Below are 13,728 nucleotides of genomic sequence, written 5' to 3'. Positions count from 1 at the left end.
ACTTACTAAGGATATTCTATGGGATAAAAAGTGAACAAAATAGAAAAGATTCCTACTATTAGAAAGCTTACATTTTTGTCAGTGGAGATGGAAAAATAACAGGAAAATAAATTTATGAACAAGATAATATTAGATAGGGATAAGTGCTAGTATGAAGAAAATAAAACAGGGTGAAGTAACAGCATGACCTACTTGGGGGAAGTTTACTCTAATAGGACCAAGACAGCGAGGCTTTTGTGTGCTTTCCTCTAGGTTCTCATATCTGATAGCATATCATCATAGGCTATTCTTTACCTCAACACCCATCATCCCAACTGGCCAACTTTCGATTGTCCCTTAACTTGCCCAAAGTATCACCTTGCCTAAGGATTAGAGTCTCCCATTGCTGGTAGACAGAAATCTCTCTGACAAACATATACATCCAGGAATGGCTTTTAGTAGTGATTTTTAAACCCAAACTTCATATGGCACCAATAATCATCTGGGATATACCTTCTACTTCTGTTGTACGGCAATAGTCTAGGCACACTGACAGACAAGTCATTAATCTTCGGACAGTAGTACTCTTCTGAAGAAGGGAAATTTCAATAATTCAAATGAAACCAGAGGTGGCTATAACTTTGATTAAATTTATATTTAAATCCGAGTTCCAGAAATCATATCTCTCTATATACACGTATATACCATGTTTCCCTGAAAATAAGACCTAGCCGGACAATCAGCTCTAATGTGTCTTTTGGAGCAAAAATTAATATAAGACCTGGTCTTATTTTACTATAAGACCAGGTATAATGTAATGTAATGTAATGTAATGTAATGTAATGTAATATAATATAATATAATATAATATAATATAATATAATATAATAAATATAATACCGGGTCTTATATTAATCTTTGCTCCAAAAGACGCATTAGAGCTGATTGTCTGGCAAGGTCTTATTTTCAGGGAAACACGGTATACTTCTCAAGAGACCTGGCCTTCCCCCTGGATAATCAGCAACCCCCAAGATAATAGCCCAGACCTGACAAATGGTCACAAGATCCAGATAAAGATAACATCTTGATTTAAGTTATATTTCAGGTAGAATGACCCCCTGGCTACGTTTCCATGAGATCAGACAACAAGATGCAGGAGCAGATGTCAAAACTGTCCTCAAGGCCTGAAGAAATTATTTATTACCCTTACCTCACCTCTGACCAATCAGTTACCAGCACGACCCTCATGAACTTCCTAACCCATGGTGTCTTTTGATTTTGCCCTATAGAATCTGAAACTTACATGCCATTGGGGAGTTGGGTCTTTAGACCATAAGTTCTCTGTCTCTGATTGGCCAATTCAATGTTAAACTATTTTTCTTCCGGTACAGCAAACTCCTGCTTGTGCATTTCCTTGGGCCAGAGCATGCAGGCAGAGGGACTCTCACATTGGGGTCCCAGTAACACGAACAAAAGAAACACCTGGGGACTCATTAAAGCCTTAATTTCAGTTTATTGGGAAAGAAAAAGGGTGGCGGGAAGCAATAGTTGGTATCAAGTGGATCTTTGATGAGTGAAGGTTTTAAGTTTCCTCTCTCAGAACCTCTCTAGGAGTCATTTGTTTCTGTGGTGTCTGGTAGGTGCCAGACACCACTTTGACTCATGTAAACTACAACAGCCTTGTAAAGTAAGAATCACCATTCCCATTTGCAGAGAAAGCTCAGAGAGTTTAATTAACTTGCTGAGAGTCATGAAGATGGCAAATGGACTCAAATACCATCAGAGAAGCCAGATTTGTGTGATTCCAAAGCCTACCCAATGCCCTTTCCAGAATGTCAACCTACTTTTAAGCTTTCACAGGGGTTGACAAATCAGAGGGCATCTGCCAGCCCTAATTCACAAGCAAATCTCTGTGTGTTCCCAGTGAAAAGAACGGCTGGTCAAGAGTCACTTGTCTCAATTCACAACCCACCCACTCAGATAGTTAACACAGCTAACTCTCTCTCTCACATATGAATGACAGAGATAAACATGCTATTCCATGATTCTGATCACTGTTTATGGGTGGGAATGTGGTGTAGCAGAAAAAGCCCTTGAAAGAAAGCGAGAAGAACTAGGTTACAAATCTCTCACTGTGGAGTTCAGTCTTAGGGAAATCTTGTTATTTCTCAGGAAATCCCATTTCCCAGGGACTCCCACTTCCTTACCTATAAATCAAGCGAGGATGTTGGACTCAATTTTCAACATGAGTCCACTGGCATTTGAGGAGGTGCAATTCTGCCTTGTGTAGGCCTGCCCCTGGCATTACAGAAATCTAGCATCCTGACCATAGGCACTAAAAGCCTATACCTCTTTTCCAGTCCTTCTAACAACCATATTCCCAAATGTCCTAGGCACCACCTCACAGAGAGAACAGTATTTGGTTAAGAATCATTGGCAGATGATCTCAAGTTCTATGAGGCCCTGTGGCTCTACTGGGCCAAGACTGTCAGTAGCAGCGCGTGGCAGCGAAGTGGAGGTGGAGGAGGGAATTCCAGGACAACTCTACATTGTCGCATCTGTTTAAGACTACATTCTTTAAAGGAAGCCATATTATTGGCATCTTTAGTAGACCTCTTGGAATATTGTTACAAAAAAAGTTCTAAAATTGAATTTACGTGTATATTATGTTCATACAAGAGAAGTATGCAGAGACACCCTGCAATAGTCACCACACCCCAGCAAGGATGAGGCTCAGGGTAGTCAATCCAATAGCCCTACCCAAGGGATGGCCCTATATGCAGCATCCATAATAAGATATCAGAAAGGCTTCCAGTAGAAAACAAATCCACAGCCTGATACACCCTGCCAACTCCCCTGTTACAAGTTACCCCAGTGAGCTCCACACGTGCCTCCTGTTCAGGTCCTTGGCCCATTTTTTACTTGGATTGTTTTTGTTGTTAAATAGTATGAGTTCTTTATATATTTTGGATATCAGCCCCTTATTGAAGGTGTTGTTTGCAAATATCTTCTTCCATTTGGCTGGTTGCCTCTTTGTTTTGTTGGTAGTTTCTTTGGTTGTGCAGAAGCTTTTTAGTTTGATTTAGTCCCATTTGTTAATTTTTGCTTTTACCTTCCTTGCCTTTGAGATCAAATTCATAAAATCCTCTCTGAACCCAAGGTCTATAAGTTGAGTACCTATGCTTTCTTCTATGCAATTTATTGTTTCAAGTCTTAGGTTTAGGTCTTTGATGCATTTTGAGTTAATTTAGGTATATGGTGACAGATAGCAGTCTAATTTCATTCTTTTGCAAGTGGATTTCCAATTTTCCCAGCACCATTTACTCAGGAGACTGTCTTTTCTCTATTATATGATTTTGGCTCCTTTGTCAAAAATTATCTGCCCATATATATGTGGGTTTATTTCTGGGTTCTCAATTCTATTCCATTGGTCTGTGTGTCTTTTTCTTGTAATACCATACTGTTTTGATTATTGTCACTTTGTAGTATAAATTGATGTCAGGGAGTGTGATACCTCGAGCCTTGTTCTTTTTTCTTAGGTTTGCTTTGGCTATTCGGGATCTTTTGTGAGTCCATACAAATCTGATGATGTTTTGTTCTATTTCTTGAAAAAATACCATTGGGATTTTGATGAGGATTGCATTAAATCTGTATATTGCTTTGAGTAAGGTGGCCATTTTAACTCTGTTGATTCTTCCAATCCATGAACATGGAATATCTTTCCATTTCTTTGTGTTCTTCAGGTTCTTTTAATAATGTCTTATAGTTTTTGTATAGGTCCTTCACATCCTTTGTTAAGTTTATTTCTAGGTATTTTATTCTTTTTGTTGCAATTGAAAAAGGAATTGTTTTTTATCCTGTCTTTTTCTGAAATTTCAATGTAGTATATAGGAACACAATGGATTTTTGTACATTGATTTTGTATCTTGCAACTATACTGTACTTTTTTGTTGTTTCTAGTAGGTTTTTGGTGGAGTCTTTAGGGTTATCTATATAAAAAATCATATCATCTGCAAAAAGCGATAATTTAACTTCTTCATTCCCAATTTGAATGTCTTTTATTTCTTTCTCTTGCCTGATTGCTCTGGCTAGGACTTCCAATACTATGTTAATAAAAGTGGTGACAGAGGGCATCCCTGTCTTGCTCCTGATCATAGAGGAAAAGCTTTCAGTTTTTTACCATTAAGTATATTAGGTGAGGGGTTGTTATATATGGCCTTTATTGTTTTGAAGTACTTTCCTTCTATATCCATTTTATTATTTTAATAAATAAATGAATGTTGTATCTTGTCAAATGCTTTTTCTGCATCTAATGATATAATCATATGATTTTTATCCTTTATTTTGTCATGTAGTGTATCACATTGATCAATTTACATGTGTTGAACCATCCTTGTACCCTTGGAATGAACCCCACTTGATTGTGATGTATAATCTTTTAATATATTTTAGTATTTGATTTGCTAGTATTTTCTTTAGGATTTTTGTGTCTGTAGTAATCAGAGCTATTGGTCTGTAGTTTTCTTTTTTTTTTGTGTTATCTTTACCAGGTTTTGGTATCAGGGTAATGTTGGCCTCATAATTGTCAACTGTCCCATAATCACACCATGTACATTATTAGTGTTGCCTTCCTAGCTTGAATGTTAGGTCCCAAAGTCACGGGTCACGTCTTACACTACTTTCGTACTCCCCAGAGTGTCTAGCACATTCCTGGGAATACAGTAATAGCTCAATAAATATGTTTTCTGCCCTTGATTTTTCACACCGATCCCCAAAGTATCACTATCTTGACCAAACTTACATCCTGTAGGATAATGAAAAAATCTTATTTACTCTTATCTTTTCCCAAGTGGTTTTCAAAGTACTTTTTAGATGACATAATTAATTCTCACATTCCCTATATATACTGTAGTGAAAAAGTAAAAACACTAAACTTTACAAGAGGAAAGCAAAGGATTTAAATTTTCATACTCTGTGATGAGGGGTATACCAAGAGCTGGCAAACTGGATATCTCCTAAGTCCTACTAAGTCTTACAGAAAAATTCAAAACACATCTCAATAGTGCTTTAAATATTAAAAACTTCTAGAAGTTTCCAAGACCCTGAACAGGATCCACTTTGGAAAGTTAGTCATCAAGTCTGGGAGAATTAATCTAAGGGGAATAATACCAAATATGAATTTATGAGCTTAGATCCTAGTTATCATCTGATTGTATCCACATCCTTTTGCCCCCAACTCTATATATACTTCTTGTCAAACACTTCATTTTATCTCTGTGTTATATTACATACTAAGATCATCAATAAAATATTTATTGAACATCTATGACAAGACAAGCACTATTTTGTCAATGTTTCTAAGGGAAACAAGATGCCCCACTGAGTGCCAATATGAAAGAAATTATTCCTCTTCATTCTTGCTCTTCTTTCTTTAATATTTCTGACTTGCTAGGTATAAAAATGGTGTCTTTTCTTTATTCAATATCATCTTGCCCAGGGATTCTGGTACCTTCTTCTACCCCGAGGGGAAGAAGCCATTGTAGAGACTCTGTCTTCAGGACTCTTTTCACAATTTATCATTCACATATGATTTGCCAGACTATTCTTCTTTCTGCTTTGACAAATGGAAGTTTTCTAAGATAACAATAACTTCAATAGCCTGAAGGTTTCCAAAAAAGCAGTTTACATGATGAATTAGGATCATACGGCAGCATACCGACCAAGGACAAAGGCTGCTTTCCCGCCCAATGGCAATCAAAACTGAAAATCTGACTGAGGTTTCTCACCAGCCATCATCAAACTCAAGCTGAGCTACTTCCTGCATCACTTAAGCACCTTTTGTGTGTCAGGGAGAATACTGTGTATGACTGTTTTGTAATGATTATTCTCTATTTCTTTTTGATAGGGCAACTCAAAAAATTTTTTAAAAAGATGGATATGATGCTTAATATGATAAAGTACATTTTAAGCACGAAAAAAATAAGCATTTGTCTTTAGACTCATGACTCTATCATACCTAATATATACTAAAGGAACAGAGAGGGATGCCTCTTTTAAGTTTTTAAATTATATACTACTTTAAATGTTTCATTTTATAAACAACTGAGGAAATGGTCAAGGCGTTACTACAACAAATGTCTATCCTAGCAGGCTATCCATCATAGATAAATACGTAAAAGAACCTGTTCAATTTGCAAAATCTTTTGGTGTTCTAATGCTAAACGAGGGCTTTACCAGGCAGGGTAGAGTGTTCTCTAGCACTTGTGCTGAATCTCCATGAAATGAGTTTTTTCCCTAGGATAAACTTTTCACCTAGAAGCCCGGCCAGCTGGAGATACACTTGTTTATGTTTAAACAAATTCACAGTCAAAGAAGTATATTTCATTGGGATTACAACGATATTATTCTAAAGAAAACTGATGGAAGTCTAGTCAGTAACAAAAGAAGTGAGTCCTAATCAAAGCAGTAAACACATCTGGAACTTTTAAGGCCTCTGTAGAAGAAATTATCTACTGATTTTGGAATGGAGTATTTGAAGGTAAGTTTAGATGCTAATTAAAAACACACAGCCCAACAATTTCCGACAAAATCACTGCCTTCTTATGAATCATTATTAAGTAAAATTGGTGCCTGATCTAAGGCTTCATTTGCCTATATTAGAAGGTAGAGGGAAGCACTGGAGAAAGAAGTTGAGACTAAACAATGATTCTCTCTGTCAACCTTCTTTTAAGAGTCTGGTATTCATCATAGAAGTTTCTTTAGCTCAAAGCAAAAACAACAACAAAAGAAAAGACTCTGCATCATGACCATGATGAGCTGGAATTGTTTCAGCATGGGAGATGAAGGCATAGTTGTGATTACATTTTTATCTGTTTTACTTAAGTGATTAAAAAATTAATGGTGAGGGAATAAAATAAGCAAATACTATTTCTTAGTGCTTATATTCAAAATTGTTGTGTATTGGTAAATAAGTGATATAAAGTATAGCTCAACTGTCCAAAGCATTCCAATTAATTCAACTAAGACTTCCCATATCTGCTGTGTTTACAGCATTCAACAGAGCGGAAAAATATAAAAATGAATAGCTTATTTCCTGTTCTCGAGGAACCCACAGCCTAGCAAGGAAGACAGATATGTAAAAAGTAGACCATGAAACTAAAATGAAATTACGTATTCTCAGAGAAGTTCAAGCAAAGTGTCAAAGGAGCTGAGAGAAATTCAATAATTAAATGGATTCAAATCATAGGCCTGAAAAGAGTCCTAAGATGTCATCTTATTTACAACTCTTTTGTTGTTGTCTATTTGTTTCTAACATGAAAGAAATATGAAGCCTAGGAAGGTTAAGTAGTTTGCAAAAATTACAAATTAAAGGCAGAACTTAAAGGGAATCCAACTTTCCTGACACTTAGCTTACTATTATTTTATATTATGCCATCCTAACTTGGGGGTTTCTTGTATCAAAGTAGAACTAGGGTTTAGAAGTTGCATGTCCAAGTTCACGTCAGTGGGTCTGCTACATTTTTTTGGTGGGGAAGTGAAGGGGAACGTAGGAGGTGGGGAGTAGTGAAATAAGTTTTTGAAATTAAAAAGAATGCTCTTTATCATTGATTATTTTCTGTCTTTGTATGGGAACAGAATAAAGGAAAGGAGCAAATGTAATATGGATGGAGACCATAATGCAAGGGGATGAGTGAGGAATGTTGCTACACACACACACACGAGGGGGTAATGGCATGGACAATTTTATCTAAGGCACAAGAATGTCACTGACTCATCGTCCTGACTGAAGTTCTGGGCACAAAGTAGGGGCTTCTGACAGGCCCAGATGTCAGCCTGTATTACAGGTTGGTTTATCCTCTTCGTCAAGAAAAACAGTCATTTCTTTCATACCTAGACTTGCTGAGATAGATAGATAGATAGATAGATAGATAGATAGATAGATAGATAGATAGATAGATACATAGATACATAGATACATAGATACATAGATACATAGATAGATAAAACACAGCACCATCGTCATCAGCAACCATTAACATTTCCAGCAGGAAGACAGAAGATTCTCACTGTGGCAGACTCTCAGCTGGGGGCGGGAGAAACTTGTAATTTAAATGGGCAACTCCAGACAGATACATAAAAGAAAAATCACCCATCCAGGTAGGTTCTATGCGTAGTACAGGCCAGAAATGAGGTGTTTGTAAACACCTTAGTCCTGGATGGTAGGAACTGTAATTTTCACAGAGGAGGAAATGTTGAGTCTCAGAGGAGCAATTTGCATGCCTGGTGGTAAAGGTCAGGTTCAGACTGAGGTCCAGTGGGCCCCAAAGTGCTTGCCTTTGGATCATACCCTCACCTCATGTACTGTATTTCCCTGAAAATAAGCCCTAGCCAGACAATCAGCTCTAATGCATCTCTTGGAGAAAAAATTAACATAAAACCCAGTATTATATTACATTACATTACATTACATTATATTATATTATATATTATATAAGACCCGGTCTTACATTATAGTAAAATAAGACCAGTCTTATATTAATTTTTGCCCCAAAAGATGCAGTAGAGCTGATTGTCTGGCTAGGTCTTATTTTCGGGGCAACACAGTATATATTAGATTTGCTTCCTTCCTTCAAGACTAGGACTTGGTAAGTGAGGAGCATCCGTGGATCCAGACACACAAGAGGACTGAACCTCCCCTAGAACTGATGCTGTGAAATACCTGCTTTCGATTCCCCTGGAGCATTAGCAGGCTATTTAGCTCCAGAGGAAGAGCAGGTTGTTGACTCAGTCATGTCGTATAGGTACATCTTAAATCCCAGTCTGATGTACTTTCTGTCTGATGTACTTTCATCTCACTAAGGGCCAGACGGCATACTCTCTGAGACTTGGACAGAATAAGGCTTCAATAAATGCCTGATTGCTAGTACTGACTCATGCTTGCGGAAGCAGACAATAAGGTCCATGAAAAGGACCTCATAAGGTAGGCTCTACCTGTCTACAGTATGCAGCTTCAATTTGCTTGTCTTTAGAACATTCTACATCTGGTATTTTTGAGGTTGGTATTTCTTGACAGACAGAACTTCAGTAGCTATTTGCACTGCATGTAGAATTCAATGGACCTGCACGATATTAAACTTTCCAAAGAAAATTCAGGCGTGAAAAAATGTCTGGAAACATGTTTTGACTATGGATGACTAATAATCTGAAAAGAATGAGTTGTTATCTTGTTTATAGATTTGAAATTAGCAAAGAGTGTAGTGATAAGGCTAAAAAAGCTCATAAATGTTAAATTGCCTTCATTGATGTAGAGAGTTCAGAACTAAGGATTTCACATCTGTGTTTTAAATACACATTAGGAGGGAGGGAGAGAATGTGGAATCTAGGGCATAATGGTCAGGGTAGAGAAGGGTGGGACCCCTCAGTGGGTGAGGCAAGGCTGCAAAAATAGACAAAAAAGAATTCAGGAAGAAGGAGCATAATATTTGCTTTCAAAGATAGCACTTAAGGGAAAGAGAGATTAGATGCATTGTGTATGGCTCCAGCAACTGAACAGTAGGCCAATGGGTAGAAGAAACTGTTGGTTCAGTACAAGGTGGGACTTTCCAAAAATGAATCTCTCCTAGAACAGACCAGCTAGCAAGGAAGCAAGTTTCTCATCTGATTATGTTCAAGAAAAGGTGGGCTGGCCCATGCACAGGGAGAGACACTGAAGTAGAATTTCATGTACCTTACAGACAGTTAACTCTGACGTTGGTTATCATCCCCATCAACCATTTTATGGGGCACATTATTTACACTATACTGTTATAGGTTGAAAAAAAAAATCACTTGCCAAGGAGACAACCTTTTTGCCTTATTACACAACTAGCAGAGGGTTGAGTCCTGTCTTCCCAAACTTCAATTCTTATCAGTTCAAGATTCAGAAAGTGATTCGGTGATTGGAACACTCATATTATTTAAATCATTACCACAGAGATTATACTTATTTGAAGAAGAAAAAGTGATGGTTTGTATTGACACATGTGAGCACACTAAGAAATAGAAGTTATTTTTATTACTGACGCATTAAAAAAATGTGTTCTCTAAAAGCAAACCACGTCTCCATAATTCTGCAGTTTAGCAGAATGACAGAAAAGCTTCAGTTTCGGGTTAGCAAATTTAAAAAATATAACCTATGCCTCCTTTTTTCCTAAGCTCCACAATTTGCTGTGCCATATTCACACTGTATCACTTACATTTCTCTTTACATTCATAATGCTTACCAGCAGATAGCCAAAAGGCTCGCCAAGTTGGACCACCTTCAAGATTTGTTTCCATGCCGGGGTGCTTCATGCACTTGGCAGAAGCAAGCTGCAAGCGGGACTCCATTTATTACATTATACTATAAACATGTCTTGAGCTAACAAGATACTCAACATGACAATCCCATAGGTTACCAAGCATCATAAACATCTGTTAATGCAGGCGCCAGAGAGAGCTGGAGAGAAGGCATCTAATATCCATGTTTAAGTGGTTTATGATGAGTAGTCTGCTGTTTAAAAATTAATAATCAAAAACACAGTCCCAAACTCTGCCTAGAACAAATATTTGCAAGGCAAAGTTATGCTCGGTTTGAAAAAAAAAACAACATACACTCATGTCGTCACTTTGTCATTGCATTTATAGACTTTCATTTCACACCTTTGCCCATTAAGTGTTGGCTTTCCATGGCATTCAGGAGACCAAAACTGTAATTTCACTGTGATATATTTACTCGAAAAGAAAGGCTGAATGTTGACTCACCAACTTTCCTTAGACCAATGTGAAACACAAAGTTTACAAGGCTGGAAGAAAGAGATGAGGTATGGGACATGCTTACACTACAAATGATGTATTCAAGGGTCTCTGTGCTAAAACACATCCTCCCTGCTCCATCTAAAGTCCATCTGAAGGGAAACTATAAATAACTGGAAACCTCTTGATATTTAATCTGGAATAACTGAGCTTTGTTTTTCTTAAAAGGAAACAGAATCCCGAAATCACAGAAAAGATGGACCCAACCCTGTCTGATAAATCATTTTATTTTGTTTCTATCCAGCATTTTAATTTCTGGAAATGTTTCAATACTAGTTACCTTCAAGGTCTATCCCTTGACAGGGAACAGGACTTCCAGGGTGACCCAGGTAGAAACTAGCCTAGAACACCAGTTGCTCAGGACACAGAGCTGCCACAGTATCTGCCAGGAAAGGTGAGTGCCTTCCCAGGCGCAGACGCCAGGGAGTCTAACAGTAAACACTCCAAAGACCATCTCGTCTCTGGACTATGGACAGCAGCACCCCGGGATTCTCAGATCCGCAGCTCCGACTTGGGTCCGTGTCTACAGGATTCCGTACCCATACATACACACATCTCCTAGAACCCTCGATCCCCCTTTGCAGGTCTCTTGAGAGTTCCAGAAACCTCCACCTCCAGCCCTATGCCCCTCGAAGGCAATAGGTTTAGAATTTTAAAGTCCGTGGCACTTAAATCCTATGCAGGAACTTCCGCGACTTCCCAACTCTCAGGCCTCCCGTTACCTTTCCCTGTCCCTTCCAAGGTCTGGCGGCACAAACAGGCGGGCGGCACCTCTCTGGTCTCCTCCTCCCCCCTGAACACCCTACTGGCTCAGGCGCCGACACGCCTCCCCAGGAGCACACACGCGCACACGTACACCCATTCCGTACACAGACTCCGCGTCAGACCACCAACTCCCGCAGCCCCGCGCCAGCATACACCTCCGGGTTATAGATAAAGCATCGCCCCCAAAAAGACTTCCCCACGCACCCGCAAGTGGGTGGCCCTGCCCGACATCCTCTTCGCGCCGCCAGCACCATCTCCCACACACGCGGCTACCCCACTCACCAGTTGCTCAGCCGTCATGCCTCCAGCAGTTCTGTCAAAACTTTGAGCCTGGTTGATTTCATAACCGCGAGTATGTCCAGGGCTGGGGAAACTCGGCTCGCCAGGATTTCCACCCACCCCAGCTCATGGGGATCTTGTGGCCGTGACTCTAGTGACCCCAGCTCCGCGCGTGCCAATACCAGGCTCCAGCCGCCACAAACGCCACTAAGGGCGGTGCGCTTTGGGGAGGAGCGCTCGGTTTAGACGCGCACCGCCGGACCACCTCCCCTCTCCTCCCGTCGCGCAGCCTGGGACCTCTCCCCGCTCAGCCGCGGCAGCTTCAGCGTTTCTGCCCCCGTCCGACTGATGATGTCAAACAGAAACACTCGCAAAACTTTTACTACAAAACTACCTTCGGAGGAAGCCCCTCCAGGAACCGCAACACCGGTGGGAGCAATCTCCAGCGTAAGCTGGTTCTCCCGTCGCCCTCAGCTCCCGGCCGCCCCCATCAACTTCCAGACACACACACACACACACACACACACACACACACACACACACACACACACGTTCACAGCGTGGATCGGGTTACAACAACCCCCCAGCAGAAAACTTCGCGAGGAGGGGAGCACAGACAACCCCCAAGTCATCCGGGAAAATAATTATCTGTGTAAATACACAAGACAGGTCCCCATTTTCATAAACAACTGGCGTCCCAGGGTCCACTCCCAGGCGCCCTGGCACAACTGGGGGAAATTAAGAGCCCGACTCCCGGAACCCCCCTCCAGTACCTTCGAGCCTCGCCTCTGGGTTGAGAGCGCGGGTTTGCGTGCGCACTGGACCGAGGGCGCGGGAGCCTCCGGCCCGCGTGGCCGCAGACCGGGGTCCCCGCCGCCTCCCGGGCTCAGCAGCAGCCGCAGCCGCCGCCGCCGCTGCAGCAGCCGCCGCCGCCGCCGCCGCCACCGCCGCTCCCTAGACCGCCTCCTCTTCCCATGGCTGCGCCCAGCTTGGCAGCTCCGGGGCTGTCAGGCTTGGAGAGAAGGAGGGGGCGGGGTGAAACGGGAAGGGAGGATGGGACGGGAGGGGTGGGAAACGGCGGCCGCGGTTCACCAGAGGTCACGCCGGGCCTGGCCCGCCGCCCCCGGGACCAGCGCGGCAGAAGCGAGGGGACTCAGTAGTTCAGGGCGGCTGGTTCGAGACTCGCTGCAGAGGTGCCGATCGCCGTCCGGGCCACGCATTCCGAGGAGCTGGGATGAAGCGTTTCCCGGCGAGGAGTTGGAGTTGGTGCGTGTCACTGTCCTCGGAGCTGTGCAGCTCCTCCTAGAGGAAAATATTGGTAGTTGCAGGATACTTCCTTCCTCTCCGCCCACCCCTGTTCCCAAAAAGAAGGCAGGACCTAAAACAGCCTAAATGCCGTCAACAAATTCGAAAGAATGCTTACAGAAAAGTTAGCTACCGCAGGCATGGGAAGAAAAACCAGCAACATAGCTTGGAAAGCGTGATTAGCTAACTAAACATTGCCTCTCTCCACCTGCAACCAATTTCCAAACTCCTGCTCACTGGGGCACCACGAAAAGAAAAGACAGTTAAAAGTTGGAAGGACCTTATTTTAGAGGTTGGAAAACCGAGACAGAGAGATGAAGTAATTTACCAGGGACACAAGGCATTATAGAAGAGAGGGATTTCCAGAAGCTTGAGCACAAGGCTGCAGGGAGTCCAGAGACAGGCCCCAGTCTGAGGACTGTCCTTGTGTGTGACCTAGGGAACACATTTTAACTGCCCTGCGCTGGGCATAGTTCATTTGTCAAACATGGGCCTGCCCACCTCATTCCACTGTAGGGAAAATAAAGTGAGCAGAGAAGTAGTCCAAGTGCTTCAGAAAGTTAATTT

The 13,728-nt window shown here is 41.4% G+C and overlaps 1 protein-coding gene across 2 annotated transcripts in view; it reads right to left on the bottom strand.

Moving 5' to 3' along the window:
- Positions 1-13,158, bottom strand: part of GHR (growth hormone receptor) — a 233,381-nt gene extending 220,223 nt beyond the window's left edge. Inside the window, exon 1 of one of the 2 annotated variants that reach the window (XM_019748545.3) lies at positions 12,630-13,158. The gene's annotated coding sequence lies outside the window, so the exon portion shown is untranslated. Of the gene's footprint in view, positions 1-11,859; positions 12,368-12,629 lie in introns of those variants that run through there. The other variant, XM_019748546.3, reaches the window with a different exon arrangement.
- Between the last annotated feature and the right edge of the window lie 570 nt (positions 13,159-13,728).

This window comes from Rhinolophus sinicus, chromosome 3, assembly GCF_057876585.1.
Source record: "Rhinolophus sinicus isolate RSI-liver-muscle chromosome 3, RSI-T2T, whole genome shotgun sequence".
Lineage (NCBI taxonomy): Eukaryota > Metazoa > Chordata > Mammalia > Chiroptera > Rhinolophidae > Rhinolophus > Rhinolophus sinicus.
This window is presented reverse-complemented; position numbering and strand designations above follow the sequence as displayed.